Source organism: Juglans microcarpa x Juglans regia, chromosome 5S (genome assembly GCF_004785595.1).
Source record: "Juglans microcarpa x Juglans regia isolate MS1-56 chromosome 5S, Jm3101_v1.0, whole genome shotgun sequence".
Classification (NCBI taxonomy): domain Eukaryota; kingdom Viridiplantae; phylum Streptophyta; class Magnoliopsida; order Fagales; family Juglandaceae; genus Juglans; species Juglans microcarpa x Juglans regia.
In genome coordinates this window covers 20,840,910-20,856,268 of record NC_054603.1, presented here as the reverse complement: position 1 = coordinate 20,856,268, position 15,359 = coordinate 20,840,910, and positions in this window count along the sequence as shown.

Genomic DNA, 15,359 nt, shown 5'->3' with positions numbered 1-15,359 from the left:
ACATGTCATTACTCTGAATGACATGTGTGGAGATTTATCTAGGGTTCTAATATGATCTAAGAATGATGCAATTGAATAATAAAACAAGTAAATTTCAGATCAAAATGGCTAAAAAGATTAAGAAGAATATTAAGCTCAAAATATGGTTTAAAGATCACTAATTATGAGTAAGTTGATTAATGTCATTAACTCAAGTTAGAAGCTTAATTATGGACAATTGGGAGTCCTAAGTGGCGTGGGGTTCTACTTGGGTTTGAGGGAAACCAATGGTATGGTGTATGTGGGTTTCAAATAGAAGTGTGAAAATGAAAGATAAGGTTTTGAGCCTTGTTGGGCTTAAAAAAGTCATGAGTGGGAGTTGCATGGTTTATGGGCTTTGGGTGTGGTTTGATGGGAGGCCTTGGTTTCAAATTTTAAGAGGTCATGAGAGGCCTCAAGATCCACAAAGATGGGGCTTGAAAGGTTTGCCTTATCATAAATGGGCCATGGGTCAAAGTCAACACCAAGTTAGGCCAAAAAATCTTTCCAAGGCTATCCCACAAAGACTTAAACTCTTATAAGACTTGGTTCAAGGCTTCTAAGTCTTAGCCCATAACATTCTAAGGGTTTAAGGGACTTAAGTGTAGCACTAGTGGGCTTGCTTACTAAACCACTAATACTTAACCCTTAAGCTTAACCACTAATAACGCTAAGTACCATAGTTTAATGGATAAAATAAATCTAACTAACTCCCTTAAAAAAATATAATAAATATTATGCTAAAATATATATATAAAGCCCTAAAATATAATATAGTATTATAAGCTCATTTTAAAGGAGGTTAAAGGTTAATCCTGATAGGTAATTAGGTGGGGTGTTACAGTTGTCCAAAATAAGAAAAAAAAATAGATGAGAGTTTGAGAGGAATCTTATCTTTTTTTTTTCAGAGATGACTTTAGAAGGTAGGGAATCCTCATTCTCTCACTTCCAACGTAGAGAATATATCGATCTCACAGACGGTGTCGACTGTTAATATTAAAAATTGCATAACAGGCAGAAACGGAGGAAAAAATTATTAAAAGAATTATCATCAACCCACGATGATGATTCGAGTGTTGATACGATGCTCATCATGTTTATCCATAAAATAAATAATAAATAAGCAAACAGAGAATAAATGGAGAGACACAGAAATTTACCTAGTTCGACATAAAAGCCTAAGAGCATGGGATTTTTAAGGACAAAATCCACTATAATAGGCGATTTACAATCTCTCATGGTCTTACATATCTCTCAATACAATGGAGCAATTTAGGGTTTCGGGAGATTGAAGACGATGTCTCTCTTGAGAGAACATCCTCTGTAGTCATTGTGCGTAGAGTTTGGGCGTAGAGAAGTTGTCGAGAGCCCCCCAGATTTCGGAGATCTCCCCCTTATATAGAGATCTATTTGCTTCTTTTGAGTGATTGAGTCCTACTTGCCTTATAAAGCCCTTTCATTTTATGAGTCTGAGTCAACTCCTTTCGATTTATCACTTCCTTACCTTATCTCTTCCTTGCCTTATCTCTTAACTTTATCCCTTCCCTTATTATTAGTGATAGTGGGTTGGACCCAGTCAATTTTATCCCTAACACAAAGGTTTATTTTTAATATTAAGATTATTTTTTTGGTCATTTCTTTCATTAGTTCTATGGGTTCCATCTTGTGAGAATATCAAAGCATACTATTTTGTTAGAATCAATTCCCTCAACCTCAAAGGCCATAAACTTCTCCATAATCTTTTCAAATCTTTCTAACTAAAGCTCCACGTCTCACCCCATTTCTCACTTTTGTGATCAACTTGTAATTATTATCTTCTTTATCATTGGTTACAATGAGGCTAAGAACATGTGCATAACCGAGCTCATGTAAAAACTCGCATCTCAAGATGGTCTTGTCTTTCCCTTTCATCCCCTTCTTCTAAAATATTCAAGTGGTATAATTAGATGTTAGATTATTGTTATGGCTGTGTGTGTATCTGGAGATAAGTGTGTAATGAAATGTATGATAAAATGATGAACACAGGAAGAAGATCAAATTTACTAGAATTCAAACATAAGGGTGAGTTCGAGGCCACCCAATTCCTCCATGGAAAACACAATAACAGAATTCAGAAAATTGTTCAAAATGCCAAAACCCCACCCCTGGCGTGGGACTTAACAAACTTTACAAGTGAAATTACTAAAATAGCCTTTTACTAAAGCTTCTAGAAAACATAATTAAAACTACACCATTTATAAGCTATACGGTGCGTTTCCTCTTACAAGGCACTTATTTCATACGGCGTCGTTTAGGCACTTATACTTCTAACCTAATGTTGCTAAGGACACGACATGCCTCAACCCCTTTCACTTCACACTTCGTCTCTGTCTTCTTCCCGTTTCTCTCTCCACACTTCAAGCTTCTATTTTTCTTCCTCCATGCAACCTCTTCTCTGAGCCATGTAACAATCGTTCCCCCTTATAAAACCTTGTTCACAAGGTTTGGATACAAAGCCCTCAACCTCCATAAACTTTCCCAGCTATTTTTAGCCTCTAACACAACCACCCATTTAACCAAAACCTCGGTCACTGCCTTGTCCCCTTGTTGCTTCAAACGACGTTCCAGGATGGCTTCCGGCTCGGGAAGGTCCTCACCGTCGCTATTGGTGGGAGGGAGATTAGCCAGTGGCTGGATCTGGTGCCCTAGTTTCCTCTTCAAGCAGAAAACATGAAAAACCTGGTGGATCTGCGAGGAGGGGGTAGCTCGAGGCTATAGGCCACTGATCCAAGCCTCTAGACCACCTTGAAGGGTCCGTAGAAGCTCGAGGTGAGCTTCATATTTTGACACGTTGCTATTAACTTCTGGCGATAAGGTTGAAGTCTAAGGTATACCCAGTCTCCACACTCGAATTCCCTCTCTGTTCCATTCTTATCTGCATAAATTTTCATACGGTTCTGTGCTGCTATGAGGTTTGTGTTTCAAAATTTTGTTTGTATGAGATATGTTGTGTAATGTCTGATCTAGAGCCACATTTGATGATGAACCTGGAATGTAGTCTAGTAACCTTTTGGGGAGGGGAGGTAACCGTATAGTGCCTTAAAAGGGGATAACTTTGTTGAATTATGGTGAGTACTATTACCACCATTCTGGCAAGGGTAACCATTGACTCCATCCAGTAAGTTTAAGTCCAGCATAGCACCTTAAATAGTCCAAACTTTGTTCAAAGCCTCAGTCTGCCCATCGCTTTAGGGATGATAGGCAAAATTGAAATTAAGGGTTGTGCCTTGGAGGGTGAACAACCCTTTCCAGAACGAGCTTAGGAACACAGGATCCTTGTCAGACACTATAGTCTTAGAAAAACTATGTAATTTAAAAACTATGCCTAGGAATGCACTAGCTACATCTTGGGCTGTATAGGGATGAGATAAGGGCATAAAGTGTCCATGTTTTCTGAAGCGGTCCACGACCACAAAAATAACTTAATGTCCTTTGGATTTAGGTAACCCTTCGATAAAATCCATGGAAATATCCATCCAAGCCTGTTGGGGTATGGGAAGGGGTTGTAAAAGCCCTGTTGGGGGTAGGGTTTAATACTTAGTGGCCTGGCACATGTCACACTCTCTCACCCATTTTTTGATATCTTTTTTTCATCCCAGTCTAGTAGAAGTCCCTTTTTGCCCTCTAATAAGTCCTTAGATAGCCTGAATGGCCTGCCATGGGATCTAAACGAATGTACTGCAGTACCTTCGTTTTAAGATAGAATCTGGAACTATGTAAATCTTGCCTTTTTTTAGAATTAAACCTTGCTGAAAAGTGACTCATCTCGGCACCTCTACCTGATTCTGTAACTTCACCATTAGATCAAAGAACTATTTAGATTGCTGGTAGCTTTGCTTTAATTCCTCCACCCAATCAGCTGTGGGAAAGGAAATTTGTGCACACTTCCCCATGTTTCTGTGTCTGTCTCCCCCCTTCTAGATAGAGTGTTAGCCACTAAGTTTTCCTTCCCCTTTTTGTATTCTATCTTGAACTCATACCCCATCAATTTACCTAGCCACTTATGATGTGCTTCTGTCCCAACTTTCTGCTCAAGCATAAATTTAAATGCCTGCAGGTCTGTTTTGATGAGAAATGAATGCCCCAAAAGGTAAGGGCGCCATTTTTGTACTGCCGTGACCACTGCCAACAACTCCCTCTCATAAGTGGAGAGGAGCAATGCTCTTCCCTTCAACATTTTGCTTAGGAAAGCTATAGATTGCCCCGATTATATTAGGATTGCCCCTATGCCTTTCCCACTAGCATCGCACTCCACTGTACATGTCTTTTCAAAATCAGGTAATTTGAGGACCGGGGGTTGGGTGGTAGCCTCTTTAAGAGTCATAAAGGCCTGATATGCTTACTTGGACCAAGAGAAAACATTTTTTCTCAATAAGCTGGTAAGTGGGGCTGCTAACAACCCGTAATTCTTTATAAACTTCTTGTAATACCCGGTCAGCCCTAAGAACCCTCTCAATGCCTTAGTGCTCTTAGGTGTGGGCCAATCCAACATGGACCTGATTTTGGAGGGGTCAGCTTTGACCCCTTGACCCGAGATAATATGGCCCAAATAATCCACCTCCTCCACTCCAAATTTACACTTAGACCTTTTAGCATACAACTGGTGTTTTTGCAGCAGTTGTAACACCTGTCTAAGGTGGTCGACATGTGTTTCCCAGCTCTTGCTGTACACTAAGATGTCATAAACAAAACAGTACAAACATTCTCAACAATGGTCTGAAAACATCATTCATCGGCCCCTGAAAAGTGGATGAGGCATTAGTGAGCCCAAATGGCATCACTAAGAACTCATAGTGACCCTCATGAGTTCTAAACGTTGTTTTGGGTATATCCTCAGGCACCACTCTAATTTGATGGTAGCCCGACCTTAGATCCAACTTCGAGAATACCACAGCCCCTCCCAACTCATCTAATAACTCATCAATCATAGGAATAGGAAATTTGTCTTTCACAGTTTCCTGATTTAGTGCGTGGTAATCCACACACATTCTCCATCCGCCTTACATACTAGTAATACCGAGGAGGAAAATGGGCCAGAGCTAGGTCTCACTACTCCATTTTTAAGTAATCATGCCACTATTTCCTCAATCTATGTTTTTTAGTAATGGGGATAGCGGTAAGGTTTAGTGGATATAGGTTGTGTGCCATCTTTCAAAATTATTTTGTGGTCATGATTACGTGGAGGGGGTAGGCTTGTGGTTAAGAAAATATCCCTTCAAACTCATCCAGCAGCCCTTCTAGTTTCTTACTGCCTGTGTGCTCTTGTGGCTCACCCTCTTGGCCCACTATTTGTGACAACATCCCATTTCCTTTTCTCAATTAGGCTAGCATAGATTTACTGCTATTTTCCAAGGTTTATGGCTACACTTTTAGCCCCATTAAACTGATTTTCTGCTTCCCCTTCCCAAACTCCATAGATAGCCTTGAGAAATCCCAAACAATGGGACCCAAGGTAGCCAACCAATTGACTCCCAAAACCAAATCACAACCTCCTAGTTCAAGAATGTAAAGAGAGGCTGAGAAGAGGTTACCTTGTATGTTGATGAAAATAGTGTCACAGTACCCTTCACTCTTCACCACTTCCCCATTGGCCACTCAGACATTAAGCTTGGCTGAGGGGTCCACCTTCAACTTTATCTTGTGAGCCACGGCTGGGTCAAGGAAGCTAAGAGTGCTTCTGGAGTCTACCAAAATGACCACAGGTTCTCCTTCAATTTTTCCCATTAACCTCATAGTGCTAGCACTTGGGGTCCCTACCATAGCATTGATGGAGATTTCAAGAGCCTCCTCCACTGGCTCCTGCAACGTTTTTTCCCCCTTTTGTGGCACTTCCTCCACTGGTTCTAGCTGTCCCTCCTCACTCAAGTCTTCCCAACTTTGCAATAGGTAAATCTTTAGGGCTTTGCAATTGTGAGAGGGGCTCCACTTCTCGTCACAATGATAACATAGCCCATTTTTTTTATTTTCTCATCCATGTGCCGTGAGAATACTAGTTTTGCAGGACTAGTGGGTTTCAGCCATCTACTTCCCCCTTCCCGATGTCTCGTATTCCAACCTCCTGAGATAGGTATAGAGCTTCTTTCTCCCACTGGTTTCAACTGTTTTTTAATGCTTGCTAAATATTTTCTTGTATTTTGGCTAAACCGAACGCAGCATTTAAACTTACTGGGTTAAACATCTTGATTGGCAGTCGGATCTCATCTTTCAGCCCGCTGATGAAGCAGCTAAGTTTGTGGCCCTCGGGTAACCCCATCAACCTATTCGACAAGGCCTCGAACTGTGCCTTATATGCTACTACTGAAGATGACTGTTTCAGCTTAGTCAACATCTCGATTGGATCGTCATATGTCGTTGCTCCAAATAGGATCTGGAGGGCTCATGCAAATGTCTCCCAATCCCAAAACTGGCCACTAATCCATGCATCTTGGTACCAGATAAGTGCTTCTCCCTTCATGTGATACGATATCATAAGTAAACGATGAGTACCATGTGTTTGATGAAATTCAAAATACTAAGTAGTCTTTAAAATCCATTTTGCTAGGTTATTGCCTTCAAAGTGGGGAAAATCTAATTTAACACCCTTGGTACAGATTCTCTGTGGGTCTTGTGGATCGAAATCTCAGTCCCTGTTGAGCTCACGTTGGGAAATTTGATTATTGGACTCCAAGACCGTGCACATCATGTCGGTTATCTCATCCATACACTAATGAAGCTCAACAATGTTTTGGTGATACTCAGCCAATTGTTTCTGGATTGCCTCATGCTGCTGTTTGCTCTTATATTTTCTGCCATGGTGAATTTGCTGGTTGTGTATAATTTCTGGGTTGTAAGGAACGTAGGCTCTGATGATACCACTTGTTAGAGTACTGTTATGGCTATGTGTGTATCTGGAGATAAGTGTGTAATGGAATGTATGATGAAATGGTGAACACAAGAAGAAGATGGAGTTTACTGGAATTCATATGTAAGGGTGAGTTCGAGGCCACCCAATTCCTCCATGGAAAACACAACAACAGAATTCAGAAAATTGTTCAGAATGCCAAAACCCCACCCCTGGCATGGGACTTAACAAACTTTACAAGTGAAATTACTAAAATAACCTTCTAATAAAGCTTCTAGAAAACATAGTTAAAACTACACCGTTTATAAGCTATACGGTGTGTTTCCTCTTACAAGGCACTTACACTTCTAACCTAATGCTGCTAAGGACACAACACGCCTCAACCCCTTTCACTTCCCACTTTGTCTCTGTCTTCTTCCCGTTCCTCTCTCCACACTTCAAGCTTCCATTTTTCTTCCTCCATGCAACCTCTTCTCTAAGCCGTGTAATTTAAGTTTTCTACGGATATCCATGTATTAATAGTGAAGCAAACCTTAGCACAGCTCAACAAATTCTTTAAATTGTTTTTTTCTGCCGTTTACATTTAATAACATCTTTAGTCATGGTGTGGTACTGAGATCGTACATAAATATAAGCTCCAAATCCTATATAAGATTGGAACAGCGACATCCTCAACCTTTGCAGATCAAACTTCACATATACCTTCAAAGTATTATTACTAGGCCCAATTATTGCAACCTTCAAAATACTTTAATTTTTACCTTATGGTAAGACTATTCATCCAGGCAGGGTTTTTTCTCGGCCCGGTCCGGAACCCGGAAAACCGGATTCCGGTTCCGGGTTACGACCCGGATCAAATTCGGGCCGGAACCCGGATTGCCAAAACCCGGACCTGTCCGGTCCGGGTAGGGTTTGAAATCCGGATACCGGAATTTAAACCCGGTACCCGGATTCCATTTTATTCATCTCAAGCCCCAGCCGCCGCTTTCTATTCGTTTTTCACTCTCTCCCTCTCTCTCGTATAAACACTGCCCCTGCTCCAGCCGAAACCCTCCTTCTCTCCATCTTCTCGTTCTCCAATCGAAACCAAGAGTCCAAACCGAAACCTCTTGATAAAACCCTAGCTCTCGATCTCGATCTCTCTCTCTCTTGCCCAAAGTCCAAACCGAAACAGAAACCATAGCTCTCTCTCTCTAGCCGTATCTTCTAGTTTCTCTCTCTCTCTCTCTCCAAAGCCATAGCCTTCGAGTTTCTGAGGCATTTTCTCTCGCTAGAGTTTCTGACACTATATCAGAAGGCTTGAGCCAGGAAGACTTTGGGCGTGAATCGTGGGTAAGCTGCTGCTCTTTTTTTTTTTTTTTTTTTTTGGAAAAAAAAATCTTTTTGAGGTACTTAGATGTTTTCAAAACCGATCTGTGCTTTTTTTATAAGAATCGGCACTCTAGTTTCGTTAAGCTCTAGACCCACAAACAAAGGATTTTGTTTTGATGCAGAGAGATTTGTTAGTATTTGGAAGAATTGGGTTTTAGGATGTTGTATCTTTGATTTTTCTAGATTTTTTTTTAAAAAATCAGTTGTGTTTCTGGTGAAGGGGTTATATGTCTTAAAAAAATGAGAATCCATTTGTGTGCTTGGATTGTGGGTAATAGTTGAACATACATGTTGCAGTTGGCCAAAGTTGAGCACTTTATGCTTGTAATTCAATGGAACTCAGTACTGATGATTATATTTTTATAGTGATGAACATTTTGGGTTTCTATGTTGTTGCTTTCAAGGTTTTTGACGATGGTGTTTCTGGAAATGCAGGTCATGGAATTTCTCAAGTCATTGGTGACATTGAAAAAGTGAAGTGCTTTATAAATATATATATATATATATATATATATATATATCCTGTTATTGGCCCTGAGGATGCATTCATATCAATCATTCATTACTTAGAAACATTTGTTAATTCTTTTAAATATTAATATTTGAATGTTCATAAGATTTTCATGTATCATTATTAATGGGTTGTTAAGATATAGGTTTCTAATTAAACAGTCCTTCATTTTGATCTGTCCTTGTTTTCAAATAATCTGTTCTGCTTCAGATTCTGATGGTAAACCTTAATTACACATTTTTGTTTAATTAATTGCAAACATCCTTAAAAACTTATTCAGTTCTTTCTTCCAATGTTGTTGCTAATTAAATGTCACCATGCATTGAGCAGGTGATTTTTGAGGTATGCATGCATGTCTAGCCCGATTGATTTGCTACAAACAGGGGTCTGTTTGGTTCTATCCCTCCATGAGTCATTAATTAGTTGACTGCTAGCCCTAATTTCTAGAAGGATTAATTATACATCATCCCTAATTTCTTACATACACACAGTAATATTGTGAAATATTATGAGTAATTTTGCATAAACACAGTAATATTGTTTGTGCTTTTTTTGTTTTTGCTCAAAAGTAAACACATGAAGGCAGAAGATTTCATATTGCTTAACCCTTTTGCTTTGTTTTTCTCTCTGGGAGTATTTTCAGAGTGGATTGAGATGGAGTTTGTGGGATGTTGTGGGGTTACAAGCTATTTATTTTTATTGATTTCCATGTCAATACTTGGTCATTGAGCTGCTTTTATATATTGTGTCTACTGTCAATAGCTTGTGTTAGGTGTTCCTTTCCATGGTTTGTGTTTTTCTTTGTTGAAATATATTCTTACTCTTCAGTTTGGGTGGCTGCAGAGAATATACTAGGAATTTAATGTTGCGGTTGTCTTCAGTTGGGTGGCTACATCGAATAGGCTTGAAGTTTTATTTGGTGTGATTAAATCACATGAAAGACTATGTTATTGATTTGTAACTCATCTTGTAATTTTATATTTTGTAATAATGTAATATGTAGTAGATTGCATGCGTTTTAGTTTTTTATTTTTATATATTTTATTATTCTGCACAATGTTAGTATTATACTTTTTAACATTACCTGTTAGAAAAAAAATTCACATAATATAGGCTTTTATTAAAAAAAAACAATTATGATTTTCAACATGGATTATTCTTGAAAAATCTTTAGTATGGTATAGGTTTTTATTAAAATAAAATTATGCTTTTAAATATAGACTTTTATAAAAAAAAAAAAAATTATGAAAAACAGACTTCTTTAAAAAAAAAAAAAAAAAAAGAAGCGCGGGTTCAACCGGGTTTTGGCCCGGGTGTGACCCGGACTGACCTGGTTCGGGTTCCGACCCGGGTTTGAAACCCGGGTCCCAATCCGGGTATACCCGGGTTCCCGGGTTGGAACCCGGATGAACACCCCTACCTTATGGCAACATTTTGCTTTGAAGATTTTCTGGGGCCATTATTTAGGAAGTATCATGTCTTTTATGGTGAGAACCCATAACAATTCCACAAGGATTTCGCTTTATAAGAGACGTTGCGGTCACAACCCACTACTTTTGTAAGGTGATAATGCAATTAATGCACATTCCTTTTCCTGAGTTGGGTTGGAAGGGATGAAATGCTTGGATTTGTAATTAACACCCGAATTTTGTAGAGATTTTATTTATTTAGTTATTTGTTTTATAATAAGACAAAAAAATATGGGATGAAATTTGTAGGATCCTAAGCCCACGACCAATTGCTTAAGGTTTAATTACTGGGATTTTAGATTGGAGCCTTAAGAATTTTAGGTTATTAATCTCATGTAGATTAGAAAAAGACAATTCCCATTAGATATATTAAATAACTTGGCCCATGAATTAGACAAGGCCCATTGAAAATTTGAAACCCATTGATAAGCCTATGGAGTCCCTCGCTTGGTAGCTCCACAAGCATGCATGTAACTCACAAAGCACACGTCTTCTTCCCTTGCACAGCACGCTCTAGGGCTTCCGCACCAATACCTTGCACCTGTGTTCTGCCGTAAGTCATAGTAGTTGCAACCTGTCTCTCCTTTATTCTCGATAGCAACCAACAGACCATAACAGGTAGTACTCTCTCATGTCCCTGTAAAGGCCAATATCTATGATCTACTACACTAGCGATGCACGTCCAAAGCAACTAAAACACAACCTACCACCCCTTTACTCACTCACTCTCTCTCTCTCTCTCTCTCTCTCTGATAGGTATGAACACTCGTTTGCTCTGCTCACGGTGCAAAACCGACCTTCTCTCAATTCACGGTATTGAGAATTCCTAACGCTAGTTTGCAAAACTGATTCAATGCCCATTCCAAAATGTCACATGGTTCCATATAGGCAACCATTTACAACCTCGGAAACAAGTCCCATAATAATGAAAAGTATTAACCAATAGAAAAAATACTCCCAAACAAGGAAAAGTCTAATAATAACAAATAAAGCAATAAATGATAATAAAGATCAAGTCTCACGCATCAAGTAACGTAGTCAGCCAACTTGACATTTGGTTTGCTGGTTCTTGTGCTTCTTCTACGTGATATCGTGGACCCTTCAATATTCGTGTCTTCGCCCCTCCTGCGAGAATAACCTTGTCCTCAAGGTTAAAGTTTGGAAACTGCTCTTTAATATTAGAAATAGGCTCCCACATAGCATCCTCTTTAGGTAATATATTCCAAAGAATCAAAGCCTCCCTTATGCGGCCACTCGCACTTTGAACCCAACGTTCACCCAAAACAGCATCAGGTTGTAGCAATGGTAAGCCGCATATGGAGGTAAAGTTGGTTGCACAAACCCATGGTCCCCAAGTCGACGCTTCAAAAGAGCAACATGAAAAACAAGATGGATTTTTGCATCAACAGGCAATTGAAGACAATAAGCAACATTACCAATACGTTCGAGAATTTGATAAGGACCAAAGAACTTGCTAGCCAACTTTTGATACGGAAGCTTAAGAACAGAGTGCTGGTGATACAACTGTAATTTTAAATAAACCCAATCTCTTATCGAAAAGACTTCTTCACGTCGACCTTTATCAGCCTGTTGCTTCATCCGATTACAAGTAATTTTCAAGTTAACTTTGAGTTGGCGAAGAATACCATCTCGAGAAAGCAGAGTGCTATCAACCTCAGCTACAACAGTAGATCCAGGAACAGATGAATTCAAGATGGGTGGTGGGCGGCCATATAACGCTTCAAAGGGTGTCATGCGGATGGAACTGTGAAAGGAAGTATTATATGAAAATTTAGCCCAAGCAAGATAAGCTTCCCAACGTTTTGGTGTTGCATAGACAAAGCAACGGAGATACTGTTCCAAGCACTGATTGACAACTTCGGTTTGACCGTTTGTTTCAGGATGATAAGCCGAGCTGGTGCGCAATGTTGTACCCTGCAATCGGAAGAGTTCTCGCCAAAAATGACTCATGAAAATCCGATCACGATCACAGACTATGGATGTAGGAATATCGTGGAGTTTAACGATATTTCTAACAAAAACATCAGCAACATCCCTGGCGCTGTAAGGATGGGCAAGAGCAATAAAATGGGCATACTTTGTAAGGCAGTCAACAACTACAAAAATAGTATCCTTACCGGCTGACTTGGGAAGACCAACTATAAAATCCATGGACACATCAGTCCAAACACCCGAAGGAAGACCCAATGGTTTGAGGAGACCAGCAGGGGAGCGGGTGTCATATTTATTATGTTGACAAGAATCACACTGCTGGACATGTAATCGAACGTCTTGTTTCATGCCACGCCAATTAAAAAGAAGAGACAAACGTTTATAGGTGTGAAGAAGGCCAGCATGCCCGCCCACTTGGTTGTCATGAAACTCATGGAGAAGAGATTTCTTGAAAGTTGGAGAGTCAGGTACTACGATTCGACGTGCACGCATAATACACCCATCCTTCAGCACATGGTCCTCTACAGATAATGGATCAACTTTCAACTGCTGCATAATGGGACCCAAAATTGAATCACGTTCGGTGGCTGCCCTTAATTCACGCCAAACTTCCCAAATAGGACCTAAGATAGCAATTAATTCAGAATCTCACCCACTACGAGATAATGCATCTGCCGCATTATTTCTCTTCCCGGTTTATAAATAATCTCATAATCAAATCCTAAAAGTTTAGCAATCCATTTTTGTTGCTTAGGAGTAGTGATGCGTTGCTCAAGTAGATAACGTAAACTCCGTTAGTCAGTGCAAATGTTAAACTTCCTTCCCAACAAGTATGGTCTCCATAACTTAACTGCCTCCAAAATAGCCAACATTTCTTCTTCATACGTAGACCATGTCTTTTTTGCAGGACCAATTGCCTTGCTAAGAAAATCAATCGGTTTCCCCTTCTGAGAGAGTACCACACCTACACCCAATCCAGAAGCATCTGTTTCAATTAGAAATTCTTCTAAAAAATTAGGAAGTGCCAAAACTGGCATAGAAGTCATAGCACTTTTCAAATTGTTGAAAGCATCTTCAACTTCATCAGTCCATGTGAACTGTCCCTTTCTGAGTAATTGTGTTAATGGTCGAGCAACAAGACCATAATGGTGCACAAACTTGCGATAATATCCGGTGAGGCCGAGAAAACCCCGTACTGCAGTAACTGTTTTTGGTCGTGGCCAATGAGTCATAGCTTCAATTTTTCGTTGATCAACTCTCACCCCCTTCGTGGTAATAATATGTCCGAGGTACTCAACTTCAGTTTGGCCAAAAGTACATTTTGAAGGCTTTATGTAAAAAGAATGTGCAACCAATATATCCAACGTAATCCGAAGATGTACAAGGTGGTCTGCCCAAGAGTTACTATAAATTAAAATATCATAAAAAAAAGTTAGAATAAAGCGACGTAAATGCACCTTAAAGATTGAATTCATAACAACTTGGAAGGTCGAAGGTACATTGCACAATCCGAAGGGCATTACCAAATATTCGAAATGGCCATGATGAGTCCGGAACACTGTTTTGTGAACATCGTCGGGATGAACACGAATTTGGTGGTGACCCGCTCGTAAGTCAAGTTTGGAAAAGTAAGCTGCACCAAACAATTCATCCAACATATTCTCAATAGTCGGGATAGGAAAACGATCCTTGATAGTTACCTCATTTAGAGCACGATAATCTGTACAAAATCGCCATGTATGATCCTTTTTATTACTAACAAAACTGGTGAAGAAAAAGGGCTCGTACTCAGACGAATCAACCCGATTGCTAGCATTTCCTCAACTTGTCGTTCGATCTCATTTTTTTAGAAGTGGGCGTATCGATAAGGGGCCACATTTACAGGAGTAGACTCATCCTTCAACAAAATACGATGATCACACTCGCACACTGGGGCTAAGATTTTTGGAGTCTCCAAAACTTGGGAATATTCAGTTAACAAATGCTTAATTTCATCGGCAACAACTGGTGTACTAGAGTGTTGAAATTCATATTCATTCTCAATAGTCGTTAAACGAAACATCTCGGCACCTTGTTTCCATTCTTGAAATAAAGAATTAGCATCAACCACCCTAAAAGGCCCAATTGATTCGGCCTTACTGAGATATTGTTGATTGTCCACTACAAATTGCATAGACTATTGTGTATAATTATGCCCCACATATCCCAGCCCTTCAAGCCACTGACAACCCAAGATGAGATCCAAACCCCGGATAGGAAGTCCAAATAAAGTAGTCTCAAAATTGAATCCTTGGATTGAAATGGGGACCTTATCATATCTCACATGACACTCTAATTTTTTGCCACTAGCAATACGAACACAAAATGGAGTAATTGGAGTAACAGCCAGATTTAATCGATTGACCACCGATTGGTTGATAAAATTATAGCTTGAGCCACTATCGATCAACGCATTAAGTTCTTGGTGATGGATCACTGCTCGAACCCGCATGGTACGATTACCCAAACTTCCCGACAGAGCATGCAGAGAAATAAGGGGATCGGTTGGAGAGTCTATAGCCTCCAAGTCTTCTTCCTTTGCAGCTTCCAGTGCCATCGAAACTTCGGCCTCAATCAAACATGTCTGAGCTTGACACTTATGACCAGGGGTGACTTTTTCATCACAATTAAAATAGAGATTTTTCTCACGCTTCAATCGCATCTCCTCAAATGATAATCGCTTCACTGCCGAAGCTGGTAGAGGCTTTATATTAACTGGCGTAGAATTGGGAGTAGTTAAAGTTGTAGACACTGTAGTACGATTGGTGGAGCGGAAATTTCCCACAACTCTTTTAGTTCGTTGCAACTTCTCATCTTGACGTTTGGCCAAATCAATGGCTCTTTGTAAACTCTTTGGTCTAAACATGCGCACCTCCACTGCAATTTCATCCTTCAATCCCCCCATAAAAGCACCAAGAAGAGCTTTCTTTGGCCACCCCGTCACCCAGTTAGCCAACTTTTCAAACTCCTGCAAATAAGCTCAAAAAGAACCTGTTTGTGAAATCTTACTAAGTGCTTCTTCATAATCTTCAAAATCTGTTGGTCCAAAAAGACGAAGGATTCCTTTCTCAAACTAATGCCATGAGATGGTCTTCCCATGGTGGGAACAGTTGTACCA